General features: G+C 42.9%; 1 protein-coding gene across 4 annotated transcripts in view; it reads right to left on the bottom strand.

Annotated features, from left to right (window-relative positions):
- Positions 1-17,947, bottom strand: part of ITGA9 (integrin subunit alpha 9) — a 588,311-nt gene that overhangs the window by 95,063 nt on the left and 475,301 nt on the right. The gene's annotated exons all lie outside the window — the stretch shown is intronic.

Genomic DNA, 17,947 nt, shown 5'->3' with positions numbered 1-17,947 from the left:
ATATTGCTGCAACTGAGGGGGAAAAAACAAGAAGAGAACTGGAAGATAAAGGACAGGAGGAATCAACAGTAGAAGAGAGAAATATACAATGAGAAGAAGGTGAAACACAAAAGACAGAACAAGAAGGAGCAAGGGCAAAGGAACAGAGACAGACAAGAACAACTAGGAGAATAAACCTATATATAAGTAAAGGAGATGGGGATAGAAAGTGAAATGTGGTCAATAAATATACATGGATTGAATTCCTCCAAAAAAAGGGGGAGGGAATTTGCACAATCACAAAATTAAAAATAGATATAATTTGCCTGCAAGAAACTCATATTAAAAAAAAACATGGTAAATTATTGGAATGGCCCAAAATTGGGAAATTGTATTTTTCATCAGTGCACAAAAGAAAAGAGGGGTAGCTCTATACATTAAGAATGCAATAAACTACAAACAAATATATGGAGATGAAGAAGGAAGGATTTTAATGGTGGAAATAGTGAGGAACCAAAAACAGGTACTTTTGATAGCAATATACACACCAAATAATAAGCAAGAAGAATTTTATCAAAAGTTGCATAAAAAGACATTAGGAATGGAGTGCCAAATATATGCGTTGTAGGAGACTTTAATGCAATTGTAGATGCAAAATTAGACTATAGGAGTAGTAAGACAGGGAAAAAAGAAAGTAAGACACTTCCCTAGGCATTTTCTAAAATAATAGAAGAAACTTGTATACAAGATATGTGGAGAGAAATGAATCCCCCAATCAATACACATTCTATTCAAACAGACATAAATCATGGTCCAGAATTGATATGATATGGATGTCACCTGAATTAAGAACCAATTTACAAGAAATTTAGATAGAAACAAATATTTGGGCTGACCACAACCTGATAAAAGTAAACTGGAAAGGAGAAAGAAAACATTGAGATGGACACTGTATCACTCCATATTAAAAGAGAAAGAATTTATACACGCAACAGCAAAAGAAATGGAATTTTTCTTCAAAGAAAATAAAAAAGAAAAGACATCTGTGCAAAATGTATGGGACACAGCTAAAGCAAATATTAGGGGATTAGCTATAACTTATACATCAAAAAAGAATAAGAAAGAAAAACAACATCAAATAACATTAAGGGAAGAATTTTTAAAACTTGAATTGGAATACAAAGAGATCCACAAAAGAAAAATTTAAAAAAACAAATGGAAATAATAAAACACAAACTGAATGTAATAGAAAAGGAAGGATTGTCACGACAAATTAAAAGAGCAAAACAAAACTTCTTTGAAAATGCTAATAAACTGGAGGAGAGGGGAGGAGCTGGCGTCATGATGGTACGGTCTGCAATCGAGCTCTAAGATTGCAGCCGATATCTCAGCCCCTGGTCGGTCCAAACGGACCTAAACCATCCCGTAGAGACGGTGATAGTGAAGGGCACATTCTGTGGATCCCAGGGACATCGCAAAGTCCCTGGTTGATCCAGGAGAAGCCCTTTTGCCAGCGGCTGAGAGGCAGCCTTTAAGCTGCTGAAGTTGGGACAGCTACGGAACGGAAGAGACTGAAAGAGAAAGTGTGTCGGCTTGGGTGATAACTTTTTTTTTTTACTATTATTCTGAGACTTAAAGGACACCCTAAGAAAAATGGAAATCTGTAAAAGTTTTGACAGAACTGAGTAAGCGGCGGTTTTTAAATGGAAACGTCAAAGTGAGGCTTGGCTTTTTATTTTTTCACTTTTTTTTCCTACTGGACTTCTATCGTGATTTAGCTCTGTTAACTGGACTGGTTTTTTTTCATATATATAGTTATTCTTTCTTCTCTTTTTTGATTTTTTAATTTTTTAGATTAGAGGCTCCCTTTAGTAATCATATATTCTTAAGTTTTCGCGGGTACTTACATGTATGGCATTCAGCTTTGTTCGGGTATTTTCCCACGTCATTGTAGTTGTGCTTTTAAAGTTGTAGCAACGTTTCGGCAGAATCTCATCTGCCATCATCAGGCTTCTGTATAGTGTTCATCTGTGAGTCAGACTTTTACAGTGGTTTCAGATTTAAATTTGGGGCAGACTATTGCTGTGCCAGAATGGTTTTTTCTTCATCCTGATTGGTTGGGAGTCTTGATCTGTGTTTATTGGTCTTGGAGTTTGCTGTGTTCTGCTTGATTGGTGTTTCTAATATCTTCTGTCTGTTTTTTGGCTCTTTTTGTGTCTTGATTGGCTGGCAACATTGTGTTACTTTATTGGAGGCCTTTAGTGCAGCTTGGCTCCGGGTAAATGGACGGCTATCATTAGTTAGGAAGCTAGGTTTCATCTGGGCGCCTGGTTGGGGTGTGTTTGAGCTGGAGGTATCAGGGGGGATCTGTTTGTGCCCAGGTGCTTGTCTGGCTAGTTTGTGCCCAGGTGCTTGTGAGCCTGCACTCACAAACAAAAAAATCTCCACACCACTTTATGTTTTGTTTTTTTTATGTTTATTTTAAAAAACCAATAAAAACTTTAAAAAAAATACTTGGAAAGAGCTAAACTGTCAAAAGTGCCTGAGAACATTAAAGATATGTTAAATGAAAAAATAGTGATGATGACGCTGATGAAGGCGATAAAGAGGCAAAAATAATAATAAAACTTCAGGACCAGATGGATTACCAGCAGAAGTTTATAAACATCTACAGGATACCTTAAGCCTGTCAATGTTAGATGTTTATAATGAGGTAATGTTAGAGGCCAAAATACAAAACACTTGGACTGAAGCAAATATTACTTTAATTCCAAAAGAAGAAACAGATTTGACACATTAAGAACTATAGGCCAATATCATTACTAAATGCAGTACAAAATATTTGCATCAATAATGGTAGAGGGGCTTAAAAGATTTTTAAATGAATTTATTCATCTAGACCAAAATGGATTCCTACCAAAAAGACATATAAAAAACAATGTAAGATTTATTTTAGATACGTTGGAATATTATGAAACACATTCGGAAAAAGAAACAGCATTGACCTTTTTAGATGCAACAGAAAGCATTTGACAATGTACATTGGCAATTTATAATGCAACAGCTAGATTGTATGCACTTTGGAGAGAAATTTATAAACATGATTAAGACAATATACTATAGACAAACAGCAAGAGTAAATAATCAATGGGGACTTTACAGAGAATTTTAGTATTAAAAAGGCACAAGATAAGGATGTCCATTATCCCCATTGTTACTTATATTAACATTGGAAGTGTTAAACAGGAATATTAGACAAGACGTAAAAATAAAAGGTATGGAAATTTTAAAAAAATTACAAACATTTGTGGATAATTTGATATTCATCCTAGAAGAACGATTAGAAACCAGCCCCAAATTAATGACAAGAATAGAGTATGGGGAAGTAGCAGGAATGAAAGTAAACAAAGAAAAAAATCAAAATAATAGTTAAAAATCTTACAGACATCAAAAAAAATGAACTCATAAAAAAGACAAACTTTTAAGTAGTTAAGAAAATTAAACAATTGTGGCAAATTCTTAAAGAGATGAGAGTACCAGATGATCTTATTTGTCTCTTGAGAAAGCTATATGCGGGTCAAGAAGCAACAGTGAGAACTGGACATGGACCCACTGATTGGTTCAAAATTGGGAAAGGAATCTGGCAAGGCTGTATAATGTCGCCCTGCCTATTTAACTTATATGCAGAGTATATCATGAGAAAGGCAGGGCTGGATGAATCAAAGGTTAGAATTAAGATTGCAGGGAGAAAAATCAACAACCTCAAATATGTAGATGATACCACTCTAATGGCAGAAGGTAAGAGGAACCAAAGAGCCTCTTGATGTGGGTGAAAAAGGTGAAGAAGTGCAAAAGTTGGCTTGAAACTCAACATTAAGAAAACTAAGATCATGGCATCCGGCCGTCCCAATTCCTGGCAAATAGATGGAGAAGAAATGGAGATGGTGACAGATTTTATTTTCCTGGGCTCCAAGGTCATCGCAGATGGGGATTGCAGCCAAAAAACTAAAAGACGCTTGCTTCTGGGGAGGAAAGCTATGACAAATCTAGACAGTATACTAAAAAGCAGAGACATCACCCTGCCAACCAAAGTGGCTAGTCAAGGCTATGATTTTCCCAGTTGCAATGTATGGTTGTGAAAGTTGGATCATAAGAAAGGCTGAGCACCAAAGAATTGAGGCCTTTGAACTTTGGTGCTGGAGAAGACTTCTGCGAATCCCGTGCACTGCAAGGTGATCAAACTGGTCAGTGCTAGAGGAGATCAGTACTGACTGCTCTTTAGAAGGCCAGATCCTAAAGTTGAAACTCAAATACTTTGGCCACCTAATGAGAAGGAAGGACTCACTGGAGAAGAACCTAATGCTGGGAAAGACTGAGGGCAAAAAAAGAAGGGGACGACAGAGAATGAGGTGGCTGGATGGAGTCATTGAAGCAGCAGGTGTGAGCTTAAATCAGGCATGATATTCCCCTCTGAAAAAAAAATCGGGGCCAGCCAAGAGACCCCCCCATCGCGCGCCAAGAAATCGCACACACAACACCAATGCTACACACCCTTCCTTTCCAGCCAGTCAGGTTCCGTTTCCCTGGTGGTGGGGCCAAGGCACGCCGCCCGGGAGCGCCCGCTGCTTTCCTCGCCAGGGCCGGGCGGTGGCGTGTTGCACGGAGGCTGGTCTGTGGCTGCCCAGCTCCCTTTTCCTGCCGCTCAGCGGCCTCCGCTCGCACAGCCCGGGCTCTGCTCAGGTATCCGGCTGGGGCTGTCAGGAGTTGCTACCACCGGCGTGGCTTCCTGTTGCCTCGGGAAGGGAAAGGCAAAACTGGGAGCCGCTGCTGCCGTTGCAAAGCGCCGCCGCGGCTCTTCCTTTTTGCCTTTCCCTTCCCGAGGCAACACAGGACTGGAGCCGCGCGGAGCCGCACCAGCAGTAGCAACTCCTGACTCGGGGCCTCCGAGGGGAGGGGAGGAGGAGAAGAAGAGGTGGGGGGAAAGGGTGGGGGGGCGATTCCCCAAAAAATCGGAATTCCGATTTTAATCGGAAGAATATCATGTCTGGCTTAAATGGACTCCAGAAGATGGACAGGAAGGCCTGGAAGAACATTGTCCATGGGTTTGCGATGGGTCGGACATGACTTACAACTAACAACAACAATACTTAACAGCAAGATGTGTAACAATAAAAGAAAACTGTATAATTGGATTTGGAGAAATGGAAAAATTTGCAATTATCAATGGAAGGAAGAATAGGGATTATAAAAACGAATATTCTACCAAAATTACTTTTTTTGTTTTAAACAATTCCTATAAAGCTAAATACAACAATTTTGAAATTTATTTGGCAAGGAAAGAAAGCTAGAATAAGACTGAAAATGTTGCAAGAATCCAAAAACAATCATGGATTTGGGCTACGAGATTTGGAGCTATATTACCAAGCATGTATGAAAGAATGGATAACTCTAAACATAGAAGATTACTGTATTTAGGAAGGTCATGATCTCCAATTAGGATGGCATGCATTTTTATGGTATAGTAAGAACAAAATCCACAGCTACTTCCAAAGATATAATGTAAGGAATGCTTTAGTATGGGAAAAGAGGAAAGCAAAAATTTATATGAAAATACCAGGATGGCTTTCAACAATAGAAGCATTTGTTCACCCAAATCTAGTAAACTTGGAGAAAAGTTTAATATATAAAAATATATTAAATGTGTAAGGGAAAATAAAAACTAAACCAGAATTACAGAAACAGGGTGCTGATTTATCGTAGTGGCCACAAATGCAAATGCAAGTGAGATATGAGAAAGATGTTAAGACTTATGGTTTTGATAAAGAGCAAATAACATTTGATCAAATATTTATAATGGTGGATGAAAAGTTAATTAACAAATTATATAATTTTCTATTAAGCCTAAAAATGGAAGATGAACAGGTAAAAGAGACAATATTTTTTTGGATATACCATATAATTAGATAATTGGCAAAAGCTCTGGGAAAGAAACTATAAATTAATGATGGCAACTATATAGGAAAACTTATACAAAATGTTTGATATGTGGCCCTTACCACCTGCTAGATTAGTCAAAATGTTTAAAAACATGTTTGCTAAATGTTGGAAATGTAATCAAACTCCAGGTGCATATTATCACATGTGGACATGTCCAAATGCAAAAAAACATTGGACAAAAATGCATATGTGGTTAGAAAAAATGTTAAAGCAGCATATAAATTATAAACTAGAATTATTTTTGTTGGGCATATTACCAGAGAAATATGATAAAGGGAATGTATATTTAATATTATGTTTTCACAGCAGCAGGAATTGTATTTGTGCAACACTGGAAAAATGAGAAAACATCCACAGAAGAAGAAATAATTAAAAAATATTAATTGTTCAAAATGGTCAGATTAACATTAAAGAAAAAAGAAAAAAAAATACAACATATTTTTGAATTTGGGATTTGTTTCATCAATATTTGGATAATAGAGGTAGAAATTAGGAGTTTAACATTGTCATGTAAACAAATTGACTCAGTACGCTGTTCACTAAGCACTTATTGGATACAACGAAAAAATATATAAACAAAAAAAAAAATAGTAAGTTAAGAAAGCTTCACAACTGGTATGGAAATACAAACTCATTGTCAGCCTTGGAAGCCATATTTTATTTGGAAGCTTTGAGACTGCCACATTTAGTGCCTGGGAATTTGGGAGGGGGCATTTAACACAGAGGTAGAAGATTAGACTCAACAACTTTCTTTCTTAGAAAGTCAAGGACATGTTACCCTGCACCTGGAGAGGAGTGTCTGGACAAATGTCTCCAGTTGGGACAATGTTTGATTAGGCCATGTGATGGACTGGTGGGTGCAGGGGATGGATCTTTGAATTTCTATTGGGAAGGGAAAACCTGGAACTCTCAGATTGTTGTGCCAATATGACAACTCTAATAAAATGGGATTTTGAGAAAATGCTTGTCTGGAGTCCTTAGCCCCAAACGCCAACCTGCCAACCAGGCAGCGTAAAGACTCAGGGAAGATAGAAGAAAAGACAACATACAAAGACCCATGGGAATTGACTCATGGTCATTTGTCAAAACCCTGTATTCTCTCCTTGAGGAAATAGTGTGGGCCATTGAAGCTGCTGAAGCAGAACGACTGCAAGGCACTTGACCCAAGGAGCCAGAGTCCTGGAAACTCTGTCAACTCTGGAGGTAGGACCTGAGATGAGACCACCTGAGCACTGACCAGGGACCAGTCTGATGAGGTCAGCCCACAGTCCTGATTGGAGAGAGCCAAGACCTTTGGGGTCAGACAACTCCTGGGATTGGAGCCTGCTTCACAGAGCCAGTCTTTGACAGGGGTGGGTGCAATACCAGTGGACGCCAGTCCCATTTGTGTCACCAACTCTTGTCCCACAATCAGATCTGGCCCAGCAGCCAGCTCCAGCCCAGCAGCCATCTTGCAGTGCAACAACAGGTCCCTGCCCTACTGGTGGCTGCTCCAGCAGTGCCTCCAGCTGAGCATCCAGCCCCACTAGCTGCGTTGCAGCCACCTAGATTCAGAGCAAATTTTGATGAAACCCCAGGAAAATTGGCATATTTCCTCAACCAAGTTTGAGCATACATCGGCCAGTATGGAGACTAGTACCAGTCAGACCATGACCTAATCTCAGCAATTGCAGAAGGAATGAACGAAGGTGACATTGCTGACTGGATAGCCCAGCCACACGATGAAGGGGCTGTGAAATTAGACAATGATAATGGATTCATCCAGTTGCTTCAGGCCAGATTTGAAGACCACAAGAATGAAAATGAAACCATTATAAAAATGATGAATCAAAGGAATTGATAAGGAGTTTGTCTGGGAGTTCAGAAGGGTGGTCGGCAACCTCAGACACTGGCCTGAACAAATTCTCATCCACTATTTTAAAGAAGCCATCGACCCAGAGACCAGAAAAGTGTGTGGTATTCGAGGAGTACCCAACCAACTGCAAGACTGGTACATGGCCATGGCAATGGACTGGGAAATCAATCCACACTGCAAGCCCACAACAGAGAAACAAAGGAGGAGGAGATCTCCACCAACCTCGGTGAAGCCTCCCAAGCTGCCCCCCACTCTGCAGACAGGTACCATTAAATGCCACCGCTGCAGCCAACTGGGTTACAGGGCCTCCGAATGCCTAACTCCCACACCAGTCCTACAACCTCGGCCAGCCATGGTGGCCAGAGAAAGAAGAGCTCCAAGGAAGCCATTGGATGTAAGCAGATTCACCCGGCAAGCCTAGATGCAAGCCTTCTTAAAGGTGAAGGTGAGAAACCTCCGGCCAGAGAAGCTCCTCCAGGGACTACCAGTGGAGATGGTGACTAGAGTCATTCACCTTTTTGCAGTAAAATCAAAATGGTTGTACCAGAGACTGGGATGCAGGGAAGAGTAGAAGCAGTGATAGACACAGGCTGCACCAGGTGCCTAATTGGGTTCTCCATTGTCAAACAATTAGAAATAAAGACACGGCCCTTAGCATGCCAAATTCATTTTGAGCAAGTGGATGGGACATTAATTGGTGCAACTCCTGCCACCCAAGTCACAGAACTTGTTAGGCTTGAAATGGGAAAGAACCAGGAGCTCATACGGTTTGTTGTAGCCCCCAAGACAGAATCCATCATTTTGGGACTTGCCTGACTTGACAAATGGCCCCCGATGATCAAATGGGAAGATGATTACAGGAAGATTATTGAGAGTTTTGCAGCGATAATTCAGCACCAGAAAAAATAAACACAGATGGCTGATGCTTCATTTAACGTCTTTATAAACATAAGATTTTACAAACCAGTTGTAGATTTCTCCAACACGGAGCAAACTCAAACAGAAACATGTTGCAAGTTCAGAGCTCCAGTCTTCAGCAAGCGAGCAAGTTAGCTTCATCTTCAAGAGACAGACTCAGAGCTTAACATAGCTGCAGAGTTGCAGAGCTTAACATAAAGCCATGCCTAGGCTACTTTTAGTTTCAGTTTCCAGCCTAGGCTGAAAAGTTTCAGTTTCCAAAACAGTCCTCATTGGCTGTATATACTCTGACACTCCTCCCTTCATAATTGGAATAGATATAAATCCAATTACCTTTAATATTCTTCCAATACTTGTATTTGAAGACCCACATTCACAGTTCCCTCCAAATACCTGAGAAAGGGCGTTGGTACTTACCTGATACGCCTGTTCTCTGTGAGCTGTGAAGAGCATCCAGAAGTGGGAGGTGCTTCAGTCTCTTCTGGAAAGTCTGGGCTTAAAACTCCGGGACGCTCCTCCTCCTCCACAGAACACCTCCTCAGCGTCCCCCAGTTTTGCGAAGACTGAGTGCCAAAGTCCGGGACTCATCACCTAATCTAGATCCCTGACTGGAACAGAACCCCACCAGATGGAAAGAAATGGGTGGGGCTGGATGCTCTTCACAGTTCACAGAGAACGGGCGTATCAGGTAAGTATCAACGCCCTTTCTTCCATGAGCTGTTCAGAGCATCCAGAAGTGGGACATACCAAATCTTGGCCTGTCCTTAGGGAGGGATTCCGTCTGGATCGAAATACACTCCTAAACTCTGTGGACCCTCTGCAGGACTCTTCTGCCAAATGAAGCGTCCACTGAGGCATAGACATCAATTTTATAATTTCTGACAAAGGGAGATGGTGAAGCCCAAGAGACCACTCTGCAAATTTCGTCTATGGAAGCCCGTGTGGCCCATGCTGCTGATGTTGCCACACTCCTTGTTGAGTGGGCTGCAATGCCCTTAGGAACTGAGATGGACTGGCATTCATAACTTTTAGCTATGGTGGCTCTCAACCATCTACCGATGGTCGTCGCTGACACCTTTTGCCCTAAAGTGGATGGATTGAAGGATAGGAATAGAGCCTCAGATTTTCGAAATGCCACCGTGCGGTCTAGATAGATGTTTAAGGTCCTTCGAACGTCAAGTCGATGCCATTGATGCTCCAGTCTATGAGATGGTTTCGGACAAAAGTTTGGAGGCACCAACTCCTGCGCTCTGTGGAAGGCTGAATTTACTTTAGGAGTGAATGATGGATCCAATCGGAGAATCACTCTGTCCGCATGAAACACGCACAGGTCCTTTCTCATTGACAATGCCGCCAATTCGGAAATCCTCCTTGCTGATGTGATTGCAATTAGGAAGGCCACCTTATATGTCAGGAATTTAAGACTATCGGTTCTTAAAGGCTCGAACGGGCCAGTTGTAAGTGTGGTTAACACCTTGTTGAGGTCCCAGTTGGGATAGCGGTGAATTACAGGAGGTCGTAAGTTTGCATCACCCTTAAGAAAGCTGCGGACATGTGGATGGTGCGCTATGGACCGGAGGTCACCCCAGGCTATCACCGAGGCTAAAGCCGCCACCTATCTGCGTAAAGTATTTGGAGATAGGCCCTTGGTCAACCCCTCCTGTAAAAAGGCCAATAATTGTTGTATTGATGGGGTAGTTGGGTTGATCTTAGACCCCTGGCACCAGCAACAGAAGGCGGACCACATGGCCTCGTATATACGATTTGTTGGGGACGGTCTAGATGCTTGAATGGTGGCAATAACATCCTCTGAAATCTGTTGGGCCCTTAAACGGCTCCGCTCAACCTCCATACGGTTAGACTGAGCCATTGTGGGTTCGGGTGAAGTATCGGCCCTTGGGAGAGGAAAACCTTTGATGGGATTTTCCAAGGTTGTTCTCTCGATAGGTCCTGTAAGTCTGTGAACCACGTTCGCCTGGACCCGTAAGGGGCGACCAATATCAATTCCGCTCGTTCCTCCAATAACTTCTGGATCAACCTGGGTATTACCGGGAGTGGAGGAAATGCATATAGAAGTCCGGGAGGCCACTGACAATGCAGGGCATTGACAGCCTCTGCCCCCTGAGTCGGGTACCTTGAAATATACCAGGGCAATTGGGCATTGAGAGGAGAGGCAAATAGATCGATCACCGGTTGCGCAAACCTCCGCACTGCTTCCTGGAAGACAGACGGGTGTAGGCGCCACTCTGCCTGATCTATCATGGCCCTGCTGAGCCAGTCCGCTTGTGTGTTTAAGGCCCCTGCTATGTGTTCTGCCTTGAGCAAAAACAGATTGGCCTCGTCCCACTTGAACAAATTGGCCGTCTCCAGTATCAGAAGTTTGGAATGGGTACCCCCCTATCTGTTTACGTGGGCCTTGGTTGTGATATTGTCTGTCACGATCAGAACGTGGCATGATTGGAAAAGGGGTAGAAGCTGTGTAAGGCCAGGTGAACTGCTCGCAGCTCCAACAGGTTGATGCTTTGTGATTGTTTGGAAATAGTCCAAATTCCCTGCGCAGTGTGGGATTGGAAGTGAGCTCCTCATCCTACCAGGCTGGCATCGGTTGTGATCGTTGCCCTGTAAGGTTCCTTGAAAGGACACCCCTTGTTTATCATGTTTTCCAACCACCAGCGGAGCGATCGGAGAACATTGTGCGGTACCTTTATCCGGACGTTGGAAGTGGCTCTTCTGGATCGCTGGAAAGGTAGCAGGAACCATTGCAGCTCTCTAGAATGGAATCGAGCCCAAGGCACAATGGAAATACAAGAAATCAGTTTCCCTAACAGTTGAGACCGCACTGCCAGGGAAACCCTCTTTAAGGCTCTGATCTTTCTGGCCAAAGACTGGATACCGTTTAACCTGTCCTGAGAGAGAAAGACCTTGCCCTCCACGGTATCTATCACTGCCCCTAAATGAACTAACCTAGTTGAGGGGATCAAATGGCTTTTATCCCAATTTATGGAAAAGCCATGACCCTGAAGGGTCTCCAGAGTAATCTTGGTATCCAATTTTGCTTGATGTCTGGAAGATGACAAAATTAAAATATCATCCAGATAACATTGTAAGCAAATAGATTTGATCCTGAGTGAGGCAGCCAAGGCTGCAAGGACCTTGGTAAAAGTCCTAGGGGCTGAAGCCAGACCGAATGGTAGGGCAATATATTCGTAGTGCCGATCACAATAGCAGAATCTAAGATATCTGTTGTGAGCAGGTCTAATTGGTATATGTAGATAAGCCTCTGTGAGATCTATAGAGGTCAGAACATCGTTCTCTCTGATGCTGAGCAGAATGGACTGGAGAGTAGTCATCTTGAATTTTCGATAAACCAATGATCTGTTCAGATGTTTAAGGTCTAGAATTGCCCTCCAGCCCCCCAAACTCTTTGGGACCACAAACAATAGAGAGTAACAGCCGTGACCCCGCTGTTCAGATGAGACCTCTCTAATGGCCCGAATATGTAGAAGATGATTGATAGTCTCCTGCATGGGAGGAGTCTCCTTAATGGGGTCCGTGGACCTAGGGCTCCTAATGAAAAAATTCGGGGGGGATTGAAACTCTAGCGCCAAACCAAACCTAATAGTGTCTTTGACCCACGCACCAGAGGTGGAGCTGTCCCATTGATCAGCAAACAATTTTAGCCGCCCTCCAATGGGAACTGCTGTCAAGGACTCACTTGGGGCGACGAAAAAATCAGCCTCTGGTGCCTCTGGGGTTTCTTCTGTTTTGGCCTCCCCGCTGACCTCTATCGGAAGATTCAGACCTATCCTGTCTAAAACTGGATCTGTAGCCTGATGTTCTCTGAGATCTGGGAACGTATGGGCCTTGATAATAGGGCCGAAAGGAACCCCTTCGAAACAACTGGGGCGTTCTGTTTTCAGACCTCTGAAAGAGAGGGGGAAGCACTTTTTTCTTGTTTCTATTCTCTATAAGGAAGGGCTCCAAGACACTGCCAAATAATTTATCCCCCGATATTGGGGCTGATGCCAACTTGCATTTATGCTTGGTATCCGCCTGCCAATGTCTGAGTCATAGCAGTCTCCGTGCTGATACGTGAGATGCTATGGCCCTAGATGAGAATTTGACTGCATTAAATGTGACATCGGCGGAGAATTCTGCTGCTGCAATAATTTTAGCTATGTCCTGGTGGGCTCTGACATTTGACGCTGGGAATATATCCCTCAAGTGGAAGAGCTATCGTAGGGAGGACCGTGTAAAAAAAAGGATGCCGCTGTAGCTGCCCTAATGGCCCAGGCGTCAGAAATGTGTGACCCTACGGAGTTTCCGGTTTGTCGAAGCCGCGAGCGGTAGGGATTCGCGAAGCTGCGCGATCCCTGCCGCGCTTCAGTTTTGGGGCTCCGACCCGGACGGGTGCGGAGCAAGGCTGCCCTGCAGGGGTAGCTGAAGGTAAGGGGATCCGGAGGAAGGGTTTGGGGTGTTGCAGACCCCTCCCTGGCCGGCAGAACCCCCTGTTACCAGGATCGTGCAGCGGCGGTCCGCAATGGCCGCCACAAAGAAGTTGACAGCCGGGCAAGTATGCGAGGAGGAAGAAGAGAAAGTTATTGAAAGTGAAAGTTCTTCTTGGTCGACCCAGGGCTTTGAGATTTATCTAATTTAATTCCTGGAAAAGATGGTTTTCTGATGATTTCTTCCACAAGAGAAAAAAAAGCGGCTATTTTGAGGTGCTGAAGGGAAAGTTTACTCTCCCTCCCGACGAATTAAGCCGGAAGGGAGAGGATAAAGAAAATATATAAATTTGGATCTTGTTGGAGGAGATGCCTTGAAGACTTGAGGACAGAAATACAATCTTAATAAGGCTTTAAAATATAGACTTGGATTCTTTTTTTTTTTTTTGTTTGATACCACCCCTGGAAGAGGAAGGGGGAATTTTGGCTTGCTTGGATTTATTGAGGATTGTGGATTTTGGGATTGTTTTGCCTTTCTCTCGGAATATTTGGTTGGTGTAAGAAGAAAGAGGAATAAAGAAAAGAAAGATTTATTTATAATGGCTTTCCTTTTGAAGTGTTCACATCTATGACTTTGCCACAGGGTAGCAAAGCTGCAAGTGGGTATACAAGAAAAAGGTACTACCGGATTTCCGGTTTGTCAGCTTTGCGGCGGTAGGGATTCGCAAGCTGCGCGATCCCCGCCGCGCTAGCCGCTTTTGGGGCTCCGATCCGAAAGGGTGCGGAGCAAGGCTGCCCTGCAGGGGCAGCTGAAGGTAGGGGATCCGGGAAAGGGTTTGGGGGTGCTGCAGACCCCTCCCTAGCCGGCAGAACCTCCTTTACCAAGACGGTGCAGCGGCGGTCCGTAATGGCCGCCACAAAGAAGCCGGCAGCTGGGCAAGTATGCGCTGGAGGAAGAGGAGAAAGTTTTAAAAGTGAAAGTCTTCTTGGTCGACCCAGGACTCTAAGATATATTTAATTTAATTCCTGAAAATGATGGCTTTTTGGATGATTCTTTCCACAAGAGAAAATAAGCGGCAATTCTGAGGTGCTGAAAGGAAAGTTTACTCCCCCGACGGAATTAATAAATGGATATTGAGAAACCTGTTTTTCAGGTAAAACTAGCTTTTTGGGATAAGTCGGAAGGAGAGGACAAAAAATATATTTATCTCGTTGGATTTTGTTGGAGGAGATGCCTTAAGGATTTGAAAACAGAAATAAAATCTTAATAAGGCTTCAAAACACAGATTTGAATTTTTTTTTCCTTTGTCTGATACTACCCCTGGAAGAGAAAGGGGGAATTTTGGCTTGGCTTGGATTGATTGAGGATTGTGGACTTTGGATTGTCTTATTTATTTATTTTTTTTGGAATATTTTGGTTGGTGTGAGAAGAAAGAGGGAAAAAAGAAAAGAAAAGATCTATAATGGCTTTTTCTTTTGAGGAACTGAGGGATGAATATGAGCAAACAAAAGCAGCCTGCAAAGATGGCATGGAAAAAGCTTTTCTATTTCTAGAAATGGCGCTGGTCAATTACCAACAGACAATGGAACAGATGGAAACGGAAGAAGAACAACAAGGAAGAGACGAAGACGCCATCTTCATTGAATCCCAAAACTTATCTAAGGAAGAAGGAAGGAAGAGAGCAAGGAAAATGAAGGACTTAAGATCTAAAAAAACATTTGAGAAAGAGAAAATATGATGCAAAGTAAATATAATGATAACAAACAAGAGAAAAAGGGAACACAACAGAGAAGGGATCCCAGCAAGGCAGAGGTTAGAAGAAGAAGGGGGTAGGAAGATTTGGTGGGGAAGAAAGAAAGGGAAAGGCGGAGAAAAGCCTCAAAGCTTTAAAATTGGATGGGAGAAGAGGGATTTTTTTAGAGACAAAGGATGAAATATAATTTTCTGTAAGAAAGATTCTGCTAAGGTACAGAAGATGGTATTGTAACATTTATATTTGAAATAGTAAATTAGAATGGTTTAAGATTTAATAAGAAATTAAAATGTTGAAGTTTTTAATAATGATTGATTTTTAAAATGTAATAAAATATCGAAGGAAAGGAGGATACAATGTATTTAAACATTTTTGGTGGATAGAATGTACCAAGCAGAACCAAATTGGGTATTTGTTATGCTGAATGTTAATTTTACTAACTTAGGGGGAGGATAGAAAGGCATCATACTCTGATTAGTGATTTCAGGAGAAATTTTTTTATTATAAGAAGAGATAGAGGGATAAATGAATGGGCAAAAGATACAAATTTAATGATTTAATTAAGATGGATTAAATAAGATAGAAATGTGAAGAGTGATATGTGCTATTATTTTAGCCCATGCAAAGAGAGGTAACTGGGGCCAAGGTACTTTACTAAAAGATTTTTTTTTTATGTTTGTTTGTGTTTGTTTGTGTTTTATGAGAATATTGGGGAAATTATTGTAGAAAGACAGGGAAAGATTTAATATGTAATGATTTGTTTGTTGTTGAAACTTTTAATAAAACTTGTTTTTTTTTTAAAAAAAAAAAGAAATGTGTGCCCTACGGAGTGCCAACTGTGCTCTCTTTTCTTCCGGTCTCAGGGCTTCCTCGGCCTCATTGGGAAAGGTTGAAGAAGAGGCCAGTGCCACAATGGGCTCATCCACCTCCGGCGTTTTGAGAAAATTTGAAAACTTTGGTGCCAAATTATAATATCGTTTATCGTACCCTGTTGGGGCTGGGTATGATGCTGCTGATGCCCATTGATTTTGTACTAATTCAGCCAACATACGAGGGACAGGAATAGTTTCCGCCTCATTAGCCGGTTGTGAGAATATTACATCCTCAGATTCGTCCTGAGACCCTGTTGACAATAGTTGAGGCTTTGATGTGCCTAGTTTAGCGGTGTTCTTTCCTTGAACAGTAAGGATTTAAAGAGGTGCGGACGAAAAAGGCCAGAAAAAGTAGGTTGGTCCGGAATGAGGCCTTCGTCGTCCGACATTCCCCGTTCTAGTGGCTCAGCCTCTGACAACCCCAAGTCCATCTGATGGATCGACCCCCACCTCCATGGGAACATCCTGATCCTGAAATTCTACCTCCTCCCGAAGGCCCTGGGCTGGTATGTTAGGAATATTGGGGAATACCTGAGTTTGATGTTGTCCCATATGCGCAAAGGATCGAGCGGACAGGGATCCCGCATCCTAAGCGGCCGAGAAGTGTCTGGTCCTGATGGATTGCTGAACTCCAGCCACAATGCCCCTTTGAATCGCCATCTCCATCCATTGCCTTATTTCGATGGGGATAGTCTCAGGTAATCCCTCCTCCTGTCTTAGGCCAGTGACCGTGGGAGTGAAGGTTGCCTCTGGGATTAGTCGGGCAGTGCTCATTGGAGGAGATGTGCCTATGGGAGGTTGTCCAGAAACAGCCTGCCTGGGCTGGGTGGATAAGTCCTAGGGCCCCAACAATGGACTTGGGCCCTGATCAGATTGTTGTGTCATAGCCATCTTGTCTGCCTCCCTGGCTCGTTTCTGCAATTGCCTTTCCAAAGCTAGGTGCCATCTATGGGCATCCTTATCCGCCGCCTTAGAGGCCTTTTGGGGGCCCACTGGCTTATCTCGGGACTTATTTGTCTTGGAGCGGTTTTTTTTTTTAAGGCGTTGTCACCTTCCATTGTGGATGACTGATTCTCTTGCCTCTGACTTTAATTTTTAATTATTATTTTTTAATTATTATTATTAGTATTATTATTAGTATTTGTACTTTGGGGTGATGCTTTCCCCTGTGGTTGAAAGTAGAACGCTCCTCCAGGAGAATAAGTCTATATATCTATATATACACGGCCGTATACATATACATGTGCCTATATCTATATGTAAAACTGTGCATATGGTAAACAGTATCTAAGGGTCCCCAACAAGGGAAACCCCCAAGCGATCCAAGCGAGAACTTTCTGGATCCCTGGTCCCCAACAAGGGAAACCAGCTATACAGGATCTGAGGTGGATTCTTTCCTGTCAAAACGAAATGTCTCGCTGTTTAAAAAGGCACTTGCGGCTTCACTCCAAAGAAATGATCCAAAGGCAATTGCAAGGAAATTCCTGTTTAATGACTAGCCTGCTTATCCAACGCCAGCCAGACAAGGGAAAGCTAAACCAAGGGAGAATGAAGTGGGAAGTTACTGCCCCGGTCCCCCAAAAGGGAAACCAGCGGGGAATGGTGCCTGTGACATTTAGGTGTGAACTTGAGCCAGCCATTGAAAAAGGCGGGAAGCCAGAATGTCCGCTGCTAATGTCTGAGAAGTCTAAAGAGCTGCTGCTGCTGAGGCTTTAACTTGTGAGTTAAATGCTCCTGTCAGACTAAACGGCAAGGCGAAGTGAGCCGCGGCTGAGAGCGCTCCGCTACGATCGCAGAGAAGACGATTGGAAAGTTAGATAAGGTAATTGCCTGAGGCGGCCGCCTGTGGAGTGGCAGGCTCCGCTAGTTACAAAGAAACTGTTTTTAAACTGATCGAGGCAACCTAATAGAGGCACAAGCCTGAAAAAAGCCAAATTAAATGGGGAAGATTTTTACAAGCCGAAATAACCCAAGAGCAACCCTGAATCAGAAAACCGTTCCAGTCAGGGAGTGCACAACCTCTTACCACGAAGGCTGAGCTAAAACTGGGGGACGCTGAGGAGGTGTCCCATGGAGGAGGAGGAGCATCCCGGAGTTTTAAGCCCAGCCTTTCCAGAAGAGACTGAA

Source organism: Notechis scutatus, chromosome Z, assembly GCF_049901735.1.
Source record: "Notechis scutatus isolate UNSWTSFEM ecotype Mainland chromosome Z, rNotScu1.2, whole genome shotgun sequence".
Classification (NCBI taxonomy): Eukaryota; Metazoa; Chordata; class Lepidosauria; order Squamata; family Elapidae; genus Notechis; species Notechis scutatus.
This window is presented reverse-complemented; position numbering and strand designations above follow the sequence as displayed.